Source organism: Elephas maximus, chromosome 4 (assembly GCF_024166365.1).
Source record: "Elephas maximus indicus isolate mEleMax1 chromosome 4, mEleMax1 primary haplotype, whole genome shotgun sequence".
Classification (NCBI taxonomy): Eukaryota; Metazoa; Chordata; class Mammalia; order Proboscidea; family Elephantidae; genus Elephas; species Elephas maximus.
This window is the reverse complement of record NC_064822.1, coordinates 91,490,665-91,508,833: the sequence shown is the minus strand read 5'-3', so window position 1 is coordinate 91,508,833 and position 18,169 is coordinate 91,490,665.

Sequence of the window (18,169 nt, the reverse complement as noted above, 5' to 3'; positions counted from 1 at the left end):
AAATGGGCACACCAACCCAGGGACAAGGATGAGAAGGCAGGAGGAGACACGAATGCCAGTAACAGGGAACCCAAGTTCAAGAAGGGGAGAGTGCTGACATGCTGTAGGGTTGGCAACCAATGTCACAAAACAATTATATGTGTATTAATTGTTTAATGAGAAACTAATATGCTCTGTAAACCTTTATCTAAAGTACAATAAAAACATTTTTAAAAAAGGAGTGTTGAGGAGAAATCAGAAATGAGATTGAAATCACAGAAGCCTTATATGCCAGGCCAATGAGTTTATATTTGATCTATTAGCTAAATGGGGAACCTATGGAACTATTTAAACAAAGCTATTAAAGTTTTGATCACAACTATTTTTGATCACAACTATACTTTAGGAAGATGAAATTGTAGGCAGTATGTAAGAAAGGCTGAAGGTAAGAGAGAACCTTGTTTTGGCTATGATCATTGGGAAACTATTGCTATTATCCAAGGCAAGAGAACTAAACTTGGAAACTGACTGCAAAAGGCAAGAAAGGAATGAAGCATTGTACCAAGATTTTGAGCTTGAAAAACGGAGTAAAGAGTGGGCCGTGGACATTTTTAGCAAAGTCAAGAGAACCATATATTCAACTTACACATTTTTTAAGCATTCACTCTATTTAAATTAAAACAGACTGTTGTGGTTCACACAAAGTCAACTCCATTAGTTCTATTTTCTCTTCCATTTCTCCTTCGATGGTATTTGTCATTCTCCCTATGTTTGGTCTCACCCTCCACCAATATGTCTTACACACTACTGCCAGATAGATCTTTCTAAAACACAGACCTGGTCATGTCTTTCTTTCTCAACAATTTCTATTTATTGCTGAAGAAAATACAATTGGCCTGACATTCAAAGCCATCAAGGATCTGCCAGTCTATCCTTCCAGTTTTATCCCATACCTAGTAAAGTGCTCAATACATACTCACTAGGGAAAAAAAGTGTAAAATGACTTAGCAAATGGGAAATTATTATTGGCCACAATACAAACTTTTATGTCATAGGCTGTAGTCCAGGGAATCACAAGTTTATTCAGTCCATTTTAGCACCTGATTGGATAAAATAAAAGTGAAAAATCAATCCTTTTATTTGGACCCATCAGATAATTTCACAGGGATTTATAAAGTTTCCAGTATTTTGTTCCAGGTATACTCTTATTTCAGAAGAAACAAAGTATCTTTCTTTGTATCCAAATTGCTTATTACTTTGAAGCTAAAGAAAAAGCTCATTAATCCCTCTTGATGGTCCGTACATGAATGTGAAATGCAGAGGCATTCTAGGATGATGTCTCATCTTTTAGTCATCCACAAATGTTTGAACATTTAGGTAAAAATAGATGATAAGTCATAGAAGTTCTCTCTCTGTTTATTGTTTTAGATCATTGAACTGTCTACATCAGCAAGTCCATGACTTACGAGATCAGTTGACTGCTATTATTAACTATTATCTGAATTTTCTTCCTATCAATTTTCTGAATGTATCTGCCCACTACTGGTGACACAATTATGGAAGCATTAAGTAAGCATTCAGGCATTAAACCAAGGACCAGTTCTTTCCCCCAGTTAGAAGGTGGTAAAATCTAACAAATTAAAAGTGAAATATATTTCCTTTTATTTTCAGATTTTTTGGCCATGGAATAGGTGTAATGAATAAAAGATAAATAAAATTACATTTAAGAAACACAAGGAGGAAAAGCAAAGAGCACTTCTTGAGAACTGGGGAATTTGTTCTGTAGTTCTCATACTAATATAGGTGGTCTGTGATTAGTGAGTAGCCTAGTGGCATACAGCTTGCTTTTAACTAAGTCTGTTGGTCCCTGGGAACAAGAGTAATCTCATTTCCTCTGTGTGTGTGTGTGTTTTACTTTATAAATGAGTGGTCTTCCTACACCAGTGTTTTGAAGTGTCTCAGCCCGGAGTAACTAAAAACACTTCTCTTGTCCTCTTCTGAACGTGGCTTGAATTTCTGGCAGCTCCCTGTTAATATACTGCTGCAGCTGCTTTCAAATGATTTCCAGCAAAATTTTGTTTGTGTGTAATATTAATGATATTGTTCAATATTTTCCACATTCAGTTGGATCACCTTTCTATGGAATGGGCATAAATATGTATCTCTTCCAGTCGGTTGGTCAGGTAGCTGTCTTCCGAATTTTTTGGCATAGACAAGTGAGCACTTCCAGGCATTCGTTTATTGAAACATCTCAATCGGTATTCTGTTAATTCCTGGAGCCTTGTTTTTTACCAATGTTTTCAGTGCGGCCTGGACTCCTTCCTTCAATACCATTGGTTGTTGATCATATACTGCCTTCTGAAATGGTTAAACGTTGACCAATTCTTTTTGGTACAGTGACTGTGTATTCCTTTCCTCTTCTTGTGATGCTTCCTGTGTCGTTGAATATTTTCTCCATAGAATCCTTCAATATTGCAACTCGAAGCTTGAATTTTTAGTTCAGTTCTTTTAGCTTGAGAGATGCTGAGCATGTTCTTCCATTTTGGTTTTCTAACTCCAGGTCTTTGCACCTGTCATTATAATACTTCGTCTTCTCAAGCTGCCCTTCAAAATTTATTCAGCTCTTTTACTTCATCATTTCTTCCTTTTGCTTTTAGCTACTCTACATTTAAAAGCAAGTCAGAGTCTCTTCTAACATCCATTTTGTTCTTTTCTTTCTTTCTTGTCTTTTTAATGACTTTTTCTTTGTTCCTGTATGTTTTTGGTGTCATCCCACAACTTGTTTGGCCTTTGGTCAATAGCATTCAGTGCATCAAATCTATTCTTGAGATGGTCTCTTTATTCAGGTGGGATAAACTCAAGGTTGTAATTTGGCTTTCTACACTTTTTAAAATTTTCTTCAGCTTCGACTTGAACTTGCGTGACAGCAATTGACAGTCTGTTCCACAGTTGGCCTCTGGTCTTATTCTGACTGTGATATTGAGCTTCTTCATCCTCTCTTTCCACAGATGTATTTGATTTGATTCCTGTGTATTCCCTCTGGTAAAGTCCACATGTACAGTTGCCATTTATGTTGTTGAAAAAAAGGTATTTCCAATGAATAGGTCATTGGTCTTGCAAAATTCTATCATGAGATCACCAAAGCCATATTTTCCAACTACTGGCCCTTCTTCTTTGTTTCCAACTTTCATATTCCAATCACCAGTAATTATCAATGCATCTTGATTGCATGTTTGATCAATTTCAGACTGCAGAACTTGATAAAAAAAAATCTTCAATCCATTTATTCAAAATAGCAAATAAATGGAAACAACCAAGTGCCCATCAACTAATGAATGGATAAAGAAATTGTGGTACATACCTATAATGGAATACTACACAACCATAAAGAACAATGATGAGTCTGCAAAACATATTATAACATGGATGGACCTGGAGGGCATAATGCTAAGTGAAATAAGTCAAGCATACAAAAGCAAATATTGTGTGATTCCTCTTTTATAAGAAGACAAGAACAGATAAATATAGAGAGACCAATGTTCATAGGTGGTTACCAGAGAGGAGATGGGGTGGGCGGAGACTTTTTTTTTTTTTTTGGTGATGGGAAAATTGGCACTGAATGTGGATGAAGTGAGCACAGCATACCAAAGTAAAAATGAGTGTTTGAGCACATATGGATGGGTATAGACACAATAAGAATGTTGACAAATTATGATAAATGTAACTAATGTCAACGAAAAATTTGGGTAGAAATTGTCAAACATGAACCAAACTTCAATCCAAAGAATAACAATGCTCAAACTGACTTGATTTTAAAAAAAGAAAAAACAAAGCAAAGTAATATAGATTTGTAAAGCTTGTTTACTCCAAAGAACAAAATGTTTAGAAGTAGGTCGATAGGTCCTTCTTGCTAGTCTGCCTTAGTCTGGAAACGCCGCTGAAACATGTTCACCTTGGGTGACCCTGCTGTATTTGAAATACTGGTGGCACAGTTTCCAGCATCACAGCAACACACAACCCACCACAGTATGACAAATTGACAGACAAGTGGTGGTTACTCTACTTAGCAAATGTATTTCTTAAAATCGAGTATATAAAAATTTCATAAACTTAGTCATACCATGAATATACTCACGACATCAGTATTTAAAGTAAATCTATAATAAATACAATTATAAGGTAAAAATCATGAGAGCTACCTCCTGATTTCTCACTATAAAATCTGATTTCCACATTCTGGGAGGCATAGAACAGGATGTTTGCATCTTTCTTCTCATTTTGAGTCATGCCACATCAGCAAATGAATGTCCCCCAAACTTGACTCCATCCCCGTCAACTCTACTTTGAGGAGACAGCTCTTCCCCAGTCATATTTTAAGTGCCTTACAATCTGAGGGGCTCATCTTCTGGCACTATATCAGACAATATTCCACTGCTATTCATAAATGAGAAGAAACAGCTGCAAACATCCAATGGAACACATACAGATCAATATCCTAGGCACTAGTGAGCTGAAATGGACTGGTATTGGCCATTTTGAATTGGACAATCATATGATCTACGATGCCGGGAATGACAACTTGAAGAGGAATGACATTGCATTCATCATCAAAAGAACATTTCAAGATACATCCTGAAGTACAATGCTGGCAGTGATAGGATACTATCCATAAGCCTACAAGGAAGACCAGTTAATACTACCATTATTCAAATTTACGCACCAACCACTAAGGCCAAAGATGAAGAAATTGAAGATTTTTACCAACTTTTGCAGTCTGAAACCGATCAAACATGCAATCAGGATGCACTGGTGATTGGAATGCAAAAGTTGGAAACAAAGAAGAAGGATTAGTAGTTGGAAAATATGGCCTTGGTGATAGAAACAATGCCAGAGATTGAATGATTGAATTTTGCAAGACCAACAACTTCTTCGTTGCAAGTACCTTTTTTCATCAAGATAAATGGTGACTATACACATGGACCTCACCAGATGGAATACACAGGAATCAAATCAACTATATCTGTGGAAAGAGATGATAGAAAAGCTCAATCATCAGTCAAAACAGAGGCAGGAGTTGACTGCAGATCAGACCATCAATTACTCATATGCTTGAGAAGACAAAGTATGATGATGTGCAAACACCTGGAGATAGAAAACCAAAAGGGAAGAACATACTCTGCATTTCTTGAGCTGAAGGAACTAAAGAAAAATTTCAAGCCTCAAGTTGAATACTGAAGGATTCTACGGGGAAAATATTAAATGACACAGGAAGCATCAAAAGAAGATAGAAGGAATACACAGTCATTACACCAAAAAGAACTGGTTGACATTCAACCATTTCAAGAGGTAACATATGATCAGGAACCGATAGTACTGAAGGAAGAGGTCCAAGCCGCACTGAAGGCATTAGAGAAAAACAAGGCTCCAGGAATTGACAGAATACCAAAGGAGATGTTTCAACAAATGAATGTAGGGCTGGAAGTGCTCACTTGTCTATGCCAAGAAAATTAGAAGACAGCTACCTGGGCAACCAACTGGAAAAAAAAAAAAAGAGATCCATATTTATGCCTATTCCCAAGAAAGGCAATCCAACCAAATGTGGAAATTATTGGACAATACCATTAATATCACACGCAAGCAAAATTTTGCTGAAGATCATTCAAAGGCAACTGCAGCAGTATATCGACAGGGAACTGCCAGAAACTCAAGCTGGATTTAGAAGAGGACATGGAACCAGGGATATCATTGCTGATGTCAGACAGATCCTGGCTGAAAGCAGAGAAAACCAGGAAGGTGTTTACCTGTGTTTTATTGACTATGCTAAGGTATTCGACTGTGTGGATCATAACAAATTATGGATAACATTGCAGAGAATGGGAATTCTGGAACACTTAATTGTGCTCATGAGGAATCTGTACATGGACCAAGAGGCAGTTGTTCAAAAAGAACAAGGGGATACTGCATGGTTTAAAGTCAGGAATGGTGTGTGTTGGGGTTGTATTCTTTCACCATGGCTATTCAATCTGTAAACTGAGAAAATAATCCAAGAAGCTGGACTATATGAAGAAGAACAGGGCACCAGGACTGGAGAAAGACTCATTAACAACCTGGGTTTTTTTTTAATATGCAGGTGACACAACCTTGCTTGCTGAAAGTAAAGAGGTCTTAAAGGACTTACTGATAAAGATCAAAGACCATAGCCTTAAGTATAGATTACACCTCAACATAAAGAAAATAAAAATCCTCACAACTGGACCAATAAGCAATATCATGATAAACGGAGAAGAGATTGAAGTTGTCAAGGATTTCATTTTACTTGGATCCACAATCAACACCCATGGAAGCAGCAGTCAAAAAATCAAAAGGCGCATTGCACTGGGCAAATCTGCTGCAAAAGATTTCTTTAAAGTGTTGGAAAGCAAAGATGTCACCTTGAGGACTAAGGTGCACCTGACCCAAGCCATGATGTTTTCAATCACCTCATATGCTTAGGAAAGTTGGACAATGAATAAGGAAGATGAAAGAAAAATTGATGCCTTTGAATTGTGGTTTTGGGGAAGAAAATTGAATATACCATGGAATGCCAGAAGAACAAACAAATCTGTCTTGGAAGAATAGTGACCAGGATGATCCTTAGGAGCAAAGATGGCAAGACTACTTCTCACATACTTTGGACATGTTTTCAGGGGGACCAGTCCCTGGAGAAAGACATCATGCCTGGTAAAGTGGAGGGCCAGTGAAAAATGGGAAGATCCTCAATGTGATGGATTGACACAGTGGCTGCAACAATGAGCTCAAGCATAGCAACAATTGCGAGGATGGCGCAGGACCGAGCAGTGTTTTGTTCTGCTGTGCATGGGGTCACTATGAGTCAGAACTGACTCGACAACACTTAACAACAACAGAACAGAATGTAGCTATATAAACGTTTTTGCTCTTTGGAGTAAACAAGTTTTACAAACGTACTTTGCTTTTTTTTTTTTTTAAATCAAATCTGTTTGAACATTGTTATTCTTTGCATACCTAAGTTTTAGCTCACCAGGGATGGTTTTGAAAAGCGTCTTGGCCTTCATCGCAGCCTTATTGAGTTTTCTTGGCAACAGCTAGCAGTATCCTCACTTGAGTCCTATTCATAGCTGTCATGGATTGAATTACATCCTCCCAAAAATGTGTGTATCAACTTAGTTGGGCCATGATTCCCAGTATTCTGTGCTTGTCCTCCATTTTGTGATTGTAATTTTATGTTAAGAGGATTAGGGTGGGATTATACCACCACCCTTACTCAGGTCACCTCCCTGATCCAATGTAAAGAGAGTTTCCCTGGGGTGTGGCCTGCACCACCTTTTATCTCTCAAGAGTCAAAAAGAAAAGGATGCTAGCAGAGAGTTGGGAACCTCATACCACCAAGAAAGTATCCTTTGGACCAAAGGTTCCTGCGCTTAGATGCTCCCAGGTGAAGGGAAGACTGATGATGAGGACCTTCCTCCAGAGCCAGCAGAAAGAAAAAGCCTTCCCCTGGAGCCAGCACCCTGAATTCAGACTTTTAGCCTACTGGACTGTGAGAGAATAAACTTCTCTTTGTTAAAGCCATCCACTTGTGGTATTTCTGTTATAGCAGCACCAGATGACTAAGACAATATTGCTCTTTCATTTATGAATCATGTTATTTTAAATACAATGACAGTTTTATCACCATCATCACACTTTTTGCATGAAGAATTTAGTTTAGGCTTTCTTTCACTTCACTAAAATCAAGAAACAACTAAACAAAGATGTTTATGTTAGCACTTAAAGGATCACATGTCAGGATTGAATTTTTTTTTTTTTTTTTAGCCTTTCTGGTGAGTGAGGTGTGCAAGAGCCAAAAAATATGTTCTCTAACTGATGCAGAGGGAAGAAGGAAAACAAAACCTTATTTAAGTTAATTCTTTTAAATTTCAAAGACAAAAACTAAAATTGAAACATAAAAGGAACCCAGAAAATGCCCTGCAACAGCCACTTGATGTCACTGCTGTAGTTGGTCTCCAGTTTTGGAGAAGAAAAGAAGTCTGCTCCTTCCTAGGTACGTCATTCAAGAAGAGAAATGAGACTAATACAGTTATATTGGTTTTTATATAGACATTTTTAAAAGGTAATGATTGCTTTGGTTTTAAATTGGGTTATTCTACCATATTTCTTTTTTTATTCTGCAAAGAAAAGAGGATTATTATAAGGGTTAAGTAGATACTACTGGACAATATTTAATTCCTATTTCTGTGGTTCTCATGTATACTTGTGAATTAAAAATTCACTTGGGGATCTTTTTAAAAACATACATCCCCAGACATTACCCTGGAACTACAGAATCAGAACCTCTTATGTAGGGCACAGGCATTTATATGTTTATATGGTTCTCATGGCCTTATTCCTAATAATAAAAACAACTGCCCTTTACAGGTCAGTAATGTGCCTGATGCTCTATATGACATTTCACATACATAAATAGATTCTCTTACAAAACCTTATGTGAATAGTACCACTGACCTACTTCTACAGATGAAGAAATTAAAGCCAGAATATTGCCTATTCCAACCCCACACTCCAATCTTAAGGTCTGAAATCCTGACACAAATACCTTGACAGGTTTATTACTCTCCCCTTGAGAAAGATGGTGCTGTGTCTTTTAAGAAATATGATCATGTTGTTACTGATCAATTTATTAAGTGCCTAGTATGTAGACTTAAGCAAATTTAGTTTAAAAGTTAAATATAGAGATCCCTACATAATAACATAATATACAATCATCTAGATGTGTTGTATTGTTTCTGGTTATTAAGAAAGAGAGACCAATGGTAAACTACAGAAATGCAAGAGAACTTATCCACGACAATCCGACATACTTAGGACATGTCCCCAAATTTTGCTGAGTAACAGACAAAACAATCTATACCTTGCACAAAGGAGACAACTGATGGTCCCATCTTCAGATGATAATTGAAGGTTATAACTTCTTGTGTTTTTTCTACAAGCTCAGTGCATTTCAGCTCTTCCGTAGGAAACGTCAGTAATCTCAAATTGCTCACTTGCTTTTAGACTTCAAAGGAAATCTGTGACTAAAAACAGACTCACCCAAGAAATCATTTATGTAAGAAATGCTGATTTCATTTTAGGATACTCCCTAATTCTGCCTTCTTCTTGACACAACTGGGAAGAATATCAAAGCAAAAATTGCATTGCTAAGTCTGGTAATAGCCAAAATCATGATTATATCAACACCAGATACCTGAAACGCTGTCAACAGAAAGAAAACAGCGTTCATTTTGCTTACTTGAGAAAACTGAAAAAGAAATTCTGAATCCATTCCAAGTGTCAGGGCCTGGGCCTGGTGATCATCCAGCTATGTAAAGCATCCCTTTTCCTGTCGCCAGCCACCACGGAGATGGAGAATTATAGGGGCAAGTGGGACAAGTTCATTTAAATCAGCAGCTCTCAAACTTCTTGCCCTCCGTAAGTCTTTATACTCCCAAATGTTTTCAAAAAATCCAAAGAACTTTTGATTATGTGAGTTATGTCCATCAATATTTACTGTACTAGAAATTAAAACTGAGAATTTAAAAAAATTGAAAAGTCATTACATATTCACATAAATAACATATTTTTTGGAAAAAATAACAATATTTTCCAAAACAAAAAATTTAGTTACAAGCATGGAATTTTTACGTATTTGCAGATAATTTTAAGATGTCTGAATTCTCATACCTCTACTATATTCAATCTGTTGTAGTAAGTTGTTTTGTTGAAATATGAGAAGAAAGTCTAGCCTCACACATACATGTAGTTGGAAAAGGAGGGAACAGTTTAGCAGCTTTTTCAGAGAATTACGGGTATTTCCTTTAATATTACATGAAAGTTTAAATAGCGGTAGGATCATAAAGGTTAGTTGCGATGTGGAATCTGAACGATATTAATGATTTTTTCTTACTTGCACTAAAATCCATTTGTCTATCTTGCATTTTGAATTGATTTTTCACCCATGTATGATTTTGTAACATTATAAATACTGGTCCACTGAGTTATGCATCTTCTCCAGATGTTGATACATCTCATTGTACAAAAAACAAAAAGATCACATTTGTTAATATCACCCTCAACCTCATCAGCAAAATCTTTAAGTATGGGAAGCTGTCATGCTCACAATGGCAGATATTCTAATTTCTAAAATTCTAATTTCACTTAAAAGTTTCCATCTTGTCATATGCAACAAGTACTTGCAGTTGGTGTCCTTGAATCAACAGGCTTACTTCATTTGTTCTGAAGAAAATATCTGCCAATTATCCAAGTCCAAGTAGCTATAACTTGTCATTCTTTCAAGTAAAGCACTGTATTCCATGAAAACAAGGTGGTTAGTTCAGTTCGCAACTCAAACAGTCGCACAAATGCTTTTCCTCCAGACAATCATCATACTTGTGTATGCAGCAGAAGTGCTTTGTGAATAGTCCCAAACTCATCATACAGAAATTTAAAAAGGTGCATACTTGAGGGTCAAGATTTAATAAAATTAATGATTTTTACTGTTCCATCAATAATATTCCTAAGTGGAACTGGCATTTTCTTTTTTATGGCAAGTGTGTGGCAATGAAGAATACAATAACCACCAGTACAATACAGGACCATTGTCTTGCTAGCAGTTTTATCCACTGTAGTGAAGTGAATTACTTAATACAGCCTTTCTAGCAAATCTGGTGGCATAGCGATTAAGTGCTACAGCTGCTAACCTAAAGGATGGCAGTTCAAATCCACCAGGTGCTGCTTGGAAACTCTATGGGGCAGTTCTACTCTGTCTTATAGGGTCATTATGAGTTCGAATCAACTCCACAGCAACAGGTCTTTTGTGTGTGTGTGTGTGTGTGTGTGTGACTTCCACAAAATGATTGGGTAGAACTATGTGAATAAGGTGCTTATGGCCCACCAAGGGGATTGAACAGCTTGCTGCTAACGCAAATAAGGTGCCTGGAACCCTTGTGAGGGTAGGATCATGCAATTAAGGTATATGGAACCCTAACAAGGGGCTCAGTCAGTTTGTCATCCCGCTAGGCTTAAAATGAGCCATCCCAGAGGCAGAAATGGGGGAACCTCACTACCACAAAGAAAGAAGAACTAGGAGTGGAGTGCATCCTTTGGACCTGGGATCCCTGCGCTAAGAACCTCCTAGACCTAGGAGTCAGAGACAGAGAGCTGTAACATCTGAGATGGCGAAAGACAGTGAGAAACAGCAGCAGAAAAATGGCCACAGCAGAGGCAGCAGAGCTGGCAGGAGAAGGCGTGGTGGGTCTCATGGCCCACAGAGTGAGAGAGCTGAGCATCTTTAGGCAGGAGGCTTGCTGGTGGAGTGCGGTACCTTTGGGCACTTGTCGGTGGACCTAGGCTTGCCAACCCACGTAGCTAGAGAGTTGAGTGCCTTCAGACCAAGCCTTACTGGTGGAGTAGGTTGTCTCTGGGCACTTATCAGTGGAGCTAAAGAGCTTTGTAACACTTGCCCAAGCAGGGCAGAGGCCAGGCCAGCCTGAGAGTTCCAAAAGGTCTGAGGGGCCAAGAGTAGAAAGGCCTAGGGCCAGGGAGAGTCCTGCCTGTGGGTATGGCTGAGAATCTATCCTGACCAAAGAATCATATCCTGAGTTGTTCTTGATCCTGAGCTGTAACCTGTTACTTCCCTAATAAACTCCATAATCGTAAATATTGTCTGTGAGTTCTGTGTGGCCTTTGCAACAAATTATTGAACCCACTAGAGAAGTAGAGAGTGCTGTGGGACAGATAGCTTGTGTCAGAAGTGGTAAAATGACTGGAGACAGGAGGTATGTCTGACCTTCACTTCATAAGAATCAGCCTTGGGCTGATGCTAACGGTGATTCTCTCTCCCCCTCGTGAAGTTAGAGGGGGTCAGACGCCTCTGCCATGGCACTTTATACCACCATTATTTTTCTCTCATCAATGTAAATGTCGACACAGTGAAAAAGGCAGATAACTTCTCAGTATTATTACGAAAATAGTTTTACTTTGCAGAACTTTCTGAAAGCATTTCAAGGACCCCTAAAAGTCTGCAGATAATGCCTTAAAAACCACTGATTTAAATTTACTTGCTGGCCAGAGACAGAGTTATACAGAAATAGCCTTTTAAGGACAGAACTAGAAATTCGGAATTCCCAAGCAAATCCATTGAAAAATATCCACTTTCAGCTAATTTACATACACTAAATAGAGCCTCAGTTCCTCGGTGTTGCAAGAGTTACTTGTGTTAAGACCAGAAGGAAAGATAGGGAGTGAAAGGAAGCACTTTAAACCTCCTAAAACAACCACACTTTTCAGGAGACCTTTGAATGGTATTAAATATCCCCCTACAACAGATGTGTCTGCTACCATTCCTTCCTCTGCGTGTGGCTGAGGAAACACATGCTCTAGATCCTTGAATTCTCTTCATGGTTCCTGTACTCCCACCCTTTGTTACCTCTCCCCTACGCTACAGCTGCAGTCTCTCTCTTTTTTTTTTTTTATGGTAAAAATACATACTGCAAAACATACACCAATTCACCAATTTCTACAGGTACAATTCAGAGACACTGATTACATTATTCAAGTTGTGCAACCATTCCCCCATCCTTTTTAAATATATTCCACCACTATTATCATAAATTCACTGCCCTCAAAACTTCTCATCTAACATTTCTAGTTGCTGTTGTCACTCTGACCACATCCAGATAATTCTTTAAAAGAGCACAGTGATCAAGGCAAACATTGTTTAGTAATTAAGCTAACTATTGTTTGGTTTAAAGATGACTTCAGGGGATAATTTCAATTTAAGGTTTAACAACTATCTCAGGGCAACAGTTTCAAGAGGTCATCCAGCCTCGATGGCTCCAGATAGCCTAGATTCCATGAAAATTTAAAAATCTGTTCTACCTTCTTTCCCTTTGGTCAGGATTCTTCTATACAATGTTTGATCAAAATGTTTGGTAATGGTAGCCAGGCACCATCCAGTTCTTCTGGTCTCATGGTAAAGGAGGCAGTAGTTTGTGGAGGCCAGCTGCAGTCTCTTGGTTTCTCAACCCACCTCCATTTTCTTTTCCCTCTCGGCCATCCATGAACAACCGGTAGATGAGTATTTCTGAATCTACACCTCAGAGCATGTCACTCTACGAAAACTTTCTGTGACTCTCCATTGACTTCTACAGTTTTCTTATAGAGTCCCTGGAGACATTTTTACCTGTAAAAAAAAATCCATACATTACTCAAGTTTGAGAAATGCTGCTGTATTGTATGAAGTTCAAAATCTACTCTTAACATTAAAGACCTTTGGAGTTTGGACCGCAAGTAAATTTCCTACATTACGGTCCACTAATGCCTTTCACCTGTTCCCAAATCTGGTTATCCATCAGAAGCACCCTGAAAGCTTTTTCAAGCTACGTATTCCAGGGTCCCCTCCTCAGAGACTCTGATTTATTGGTTTGCAGTGAAAGGAATTGCAAGAATCTGTATAATTTTTTTTTAATGTTTCTTCTTTGATTCTAATGCTCAATTGGGTCTGTGATCACTTCCCTGCATTATTTTAGTCAAACTGGTTTCCTTACCAACCTTCCAACTGTGTGACTTTTCCACCTGCACACTTCTGCTTCCTATCCCCTTAGACCTTCTACCCATTTTCCACCTAATCACATCCTACTCATCCTAAAGACCCAGCTCAATTAATACACAACTATAGTCTCTACAAATATCCTCCCTGACTGCACCAATCTGAAAGCAACCCCTTATTCCTGGGACTCCAGGAGCGCTAATTATCTTTACAATTTATATGGCACATCATCATGTATCTCCTGGGTCATCTCTTTTATGACTGTTCTGAATAATTTTGAACATGCTATTGCTGTTTAACTTTTGACACATTTTAGTTTTATCTCCCTTTTTTTTATTTGCAATGGAAGCTCCTTCCTGGTAAGAATGTGCTTTATTCTCTTTGTATGCCAAGTTCCTAACCACTGTCTTGCATATTGCTGGCTTTTAAAACAATCTGTTACTTTGATGGTACATATCTAAAAATTATAAAATATGCAAGATAATACTTAACATTTACATAGCACTTTATGATTTCTAAAAAATTTTCATAAATGTTATTTTACTTGTTTGTCGCATTAACCCTATCAACTGTGGTACAATTCATTACCTCCATCTTCAAGCCAGGAAACAAGACTTACAGAAGTCTGACAACTTGTCCTAGGTTACAAGTGTTAAGTGGCAGAGAAGGAAAAATAGTGTATCCAATTCCAGAGGCCAAACTCTTAACCATTTTGCTATACTTCTTTATATATGATGCATTTATTACTCATTTTTCATCCCCCAATTTTTAAGCACCTTAATGCAAGCAGACATAAATTACTTAGGACATTAGGCTAAGCTCTTTACAAATTTCATCTCATTTAATTTTCAGAAGGCAAAAGAAAATGATTCTGAAGAGCTGGGACAGTGGGGGTGGGCTGGGGAGGAGGAATCCATGAGGCCACAGGAAGTTAGCCTTGCTGAGGAGAGGAAGCATAAATTGGATGCTTACAGACAGGTAGAAATAAACTTGGTAACCACTGAGAATAAGTGCAAAGGAGCACCAAAAATAAGGGTGCAATAAGAATTTTAGCTGGCTGATTCACAATGTTTATGAGATAAAATCGGCTTGGTGGGGTGAGGCTGTTCAAGAAGGTCTTGGAATGTCAAGATAATAGTTGCTGTCTTGATCCCCTAGGCAATGGAAAGTTAATGAGGTTATTTCCTCATTTAAGTGCTTTCCTTAGGGTATCTTTAAAATTTGGTTTGTTGAGTCAATAATTGCCCTGTTATTCATGGAGCAAAAGCTTGATTTTCTGATGAAATCTAAAGAATTGAAATATTAGCAGGGTTAATCAAAGCACCTAACAAATCATTTGGAACCATTCTCACAGAAGTTGTTACAGAGTCTCAACTTCAGAGACGTGTCCTTTCTTGCCTTCTCTTTTGTATCAAAAGGCAACCACCAGGACTTCTATTTGATTTTGGTTTTATGGCCAGGATATTTTCTCAAAAAGTTTCCTGCTATCTGAGGTGTAACATTTTAAGTTTAAAAATAGCAGAAATGAACAGGTTCTAAGGCTAAACTAGTTTGGACCAATCCAGTGGTGGTATTGAGGAATCTCAATTGCTGCAAGAAAACTGGCTGTAAAGATGAAACAAGTGACCTCAGGAATGTGGATGTATGCATTCAGTCTAGACCTATCCCTAAAATCCCATAAAAATTCAGGGCTTTCCAAAAGGCCTTTGCCCTTTAGCGGGTTGCCACATAAGCCCTACCTAAAATGGGGTGGCTCAGGGAGATTTGCCAGAACTATGCAGTAAGCCTTGGGTCTCAGGTTCCAGAATCAAAACAAATTGTGAAAACAGGCAATTGCTTAACCTTACCTTCATTTAACACATTATTACTCAGAGCATTAAGTTAAAATTAAAACAATTTCAGAATCCCATGTTTCATTTTAAACCATCTTTCAGAAAAGCATAAAAAGATTTGTCCCCACATTTAAACTCTGTAAAAAATGAGAACCAAAAGATGTGTTTCTACTACTCATTCATTTAACAAATATTTACTGTCAGCTTAATATATGTATGGATTCTAAGCACTACAGATAAATCCATGAATAAAACAGACAAAGATTCTGCTTGCATGAATCTTGCATTCCAGTAAAGAAGATAGCACATATCTGTAAACAAGAAAACAATCAGGTAATGGGTTAAGCGCTATGTAGAGAGTGTCTGGGTGGTCACTTCATGTTAGTTGACCAGGGAAATTCTCTCTGAGGAAGGCATATTGAAAGGAATCTGAATGAGAGAAAGAAGTCAACCCTGTGAGATTTGGAGAGAGCCTACTCCAGGGAGAGGAAAGAACTAAGGCATTTGTTTATTTCATTAAGAAATAAAAAAGGACACTACTCCCATCCCCCAATATCACCTGGACAATTTTTAAATTGAGGTCCATCTTGCAGACCAAATAAAAGAGAATAGAACAGAACGGAATAGTAATATAAATTAATGAGGTTGGACTAACAGTTGTTTAGCCTTTCTCATTAACAGCCTCTTTTGGCAATTACTTTTCTTCTAGAATATGGCAATTATATTTCAAGAGAACAATACAATTTCCTTCTTAATATTGTATACGTCGCTATGAGTCAGAATTGACTCGATGGCAATGAATTTGGTTTTTCATTATTAGAAAGGTGTCACATATTTTTCTCTTATTATAAATAGCAATACCATATTAAAATTAAACTAAACTATTAATAACTGTTGAGATTCAATTGTGTATTTTTATTAATATTTATAATTACTAATGTGTGTTTTCTAAATAAAATCCAAGATGGTGATTGCTCAAATCCCAGTGAATACAAAGATGGTGAGCAAACTGGAACCCTGCCCAGTGTTGAACCAGAAGAGAACTGCCAGAGGAATGTGTCGGGTCCAATGAAACAGGTTTGGATTAACCACATGATTTCCAAAGATGTTCAAAGTTTCACTGGAGAGCTTAAACTTTGTTCTTCTAACAGTCAGAAAACTGCATTCAGAACCACAAGATATGAAACATAGCCCTATTTCTACCACTAATCTTGGGTAAATCAATATTGACTTTCTTTTGCTTAGTTCCTCCCACCATAATAAGGTAATAACAATCCTCCAACGTCCTAGAGATAGGCCGATTCTAAATGATAATAGTAACTATCATTTATCGAGCACTTTTAAGGGTCTTAGACAGCTGGCAAAGATGGCCACAATACCTCCTCCCATTCCTGCATGCACACCCCTTGGCTTCTCCCTCAGGAGGTGAAGTCTTTTTCACCACTCCTTGAATCTGGTCTGGTCTTGTGACTTGTTTAAACCAAAAGAAAACCCAGAAACTGAACCCACTGCTGTCAATTCTGATTCATAGTGACCCTATAGGACAGAGTAGAACTGCCCCGTAGGGTTTCCAAATAGCAGCTGGTAGATTTAAACTGTCGACCTTTTGGTAGCAGTCAAGGTCTTAACCAGGGCTCCAAAGAATGTCGTCAAAATGAAGTTGGCTAAGGGCCAGGGCCTAGGCCTAAAGAGACCTATTGCTTCCATTCTTGCTTTCTTAGAATGCTGTTTAAGACCTGTAACAAAGCCTGAACTAGCCTACTGAAGGATGAGAAGCCATGTGAAAAGACAGGCTCAGCCATTCCAGCTGTTTCAGCTATACCAGTTGAAGCCCCAAATACGTGTATCTGGTTGTCTTAGACCATCCAGCCCCAGGGAGGCCAGCAGCTGACTCAGCCACAGGAGTGAACCCAAGCCTTATCTACAGAAGAGCTTTTTACAACCACAAAAATAACCACAACACCATGAAAGCTAAATTAATTGTTGTAGTTTTAAGCAATTAAATTTTGGGATTTTCAAAATGCACCCATAGTATGACTGGGAAATCTGAGTCTTGTTAACAACCCTATGAGGCTAATATTATTAACGATACCATAGTACCAAGAACTTGAAGCTCAGTGCATTTCAGAAATTGGTCCAAGGTCACAGAGCAGAGCAACAAATCAAACTCAGTTCTGTCTGGCCTGAAGCACATATATATATATATTTTTTTAATAATAATTTTTATTGAGCTTTAAGTGAACGTTTACAAATCAAGTCAGTCTGTCACATATAAGCTTATATACACCTTACTCCATACTCCCACTTACTCTCCCCCTAATGAGTCAGCCCTTCCAGTCTCTCCTTTCATGACAATTTTGCCAGTTTCTAACCCTCTCTACCCTCCTAGCTCCCCTCCAGACAGGAGATGCTAACACAGTCTCAAGTGTCGACCTGATACAAGTAGCTCACTCTTCATCAGCATCTCTCTCCTACCCATTGTCCAGTCCCTTCCATGTCTGATCAGTTGTCTTTGGGAATGGTTCCCATCCTGGGCCAACAGAAGGTTTGGGGACCATGACCACTGGGACTCCTCTAGTCTCAGTCAGACCATTAAGTCTGGACTTTTTATGAGAATTTGGGGTCTGCATCCCACTGATCTCCTGCTCCCTCAGGGGTTCTCTGTTGTGCTCCCTGTCAGGGCAGTCATCAGTTGTGGCCGGGCACCATCTAGTTCTTCTGGTCTCAGGATGATGTAAGTCTCTAATTCATGCAG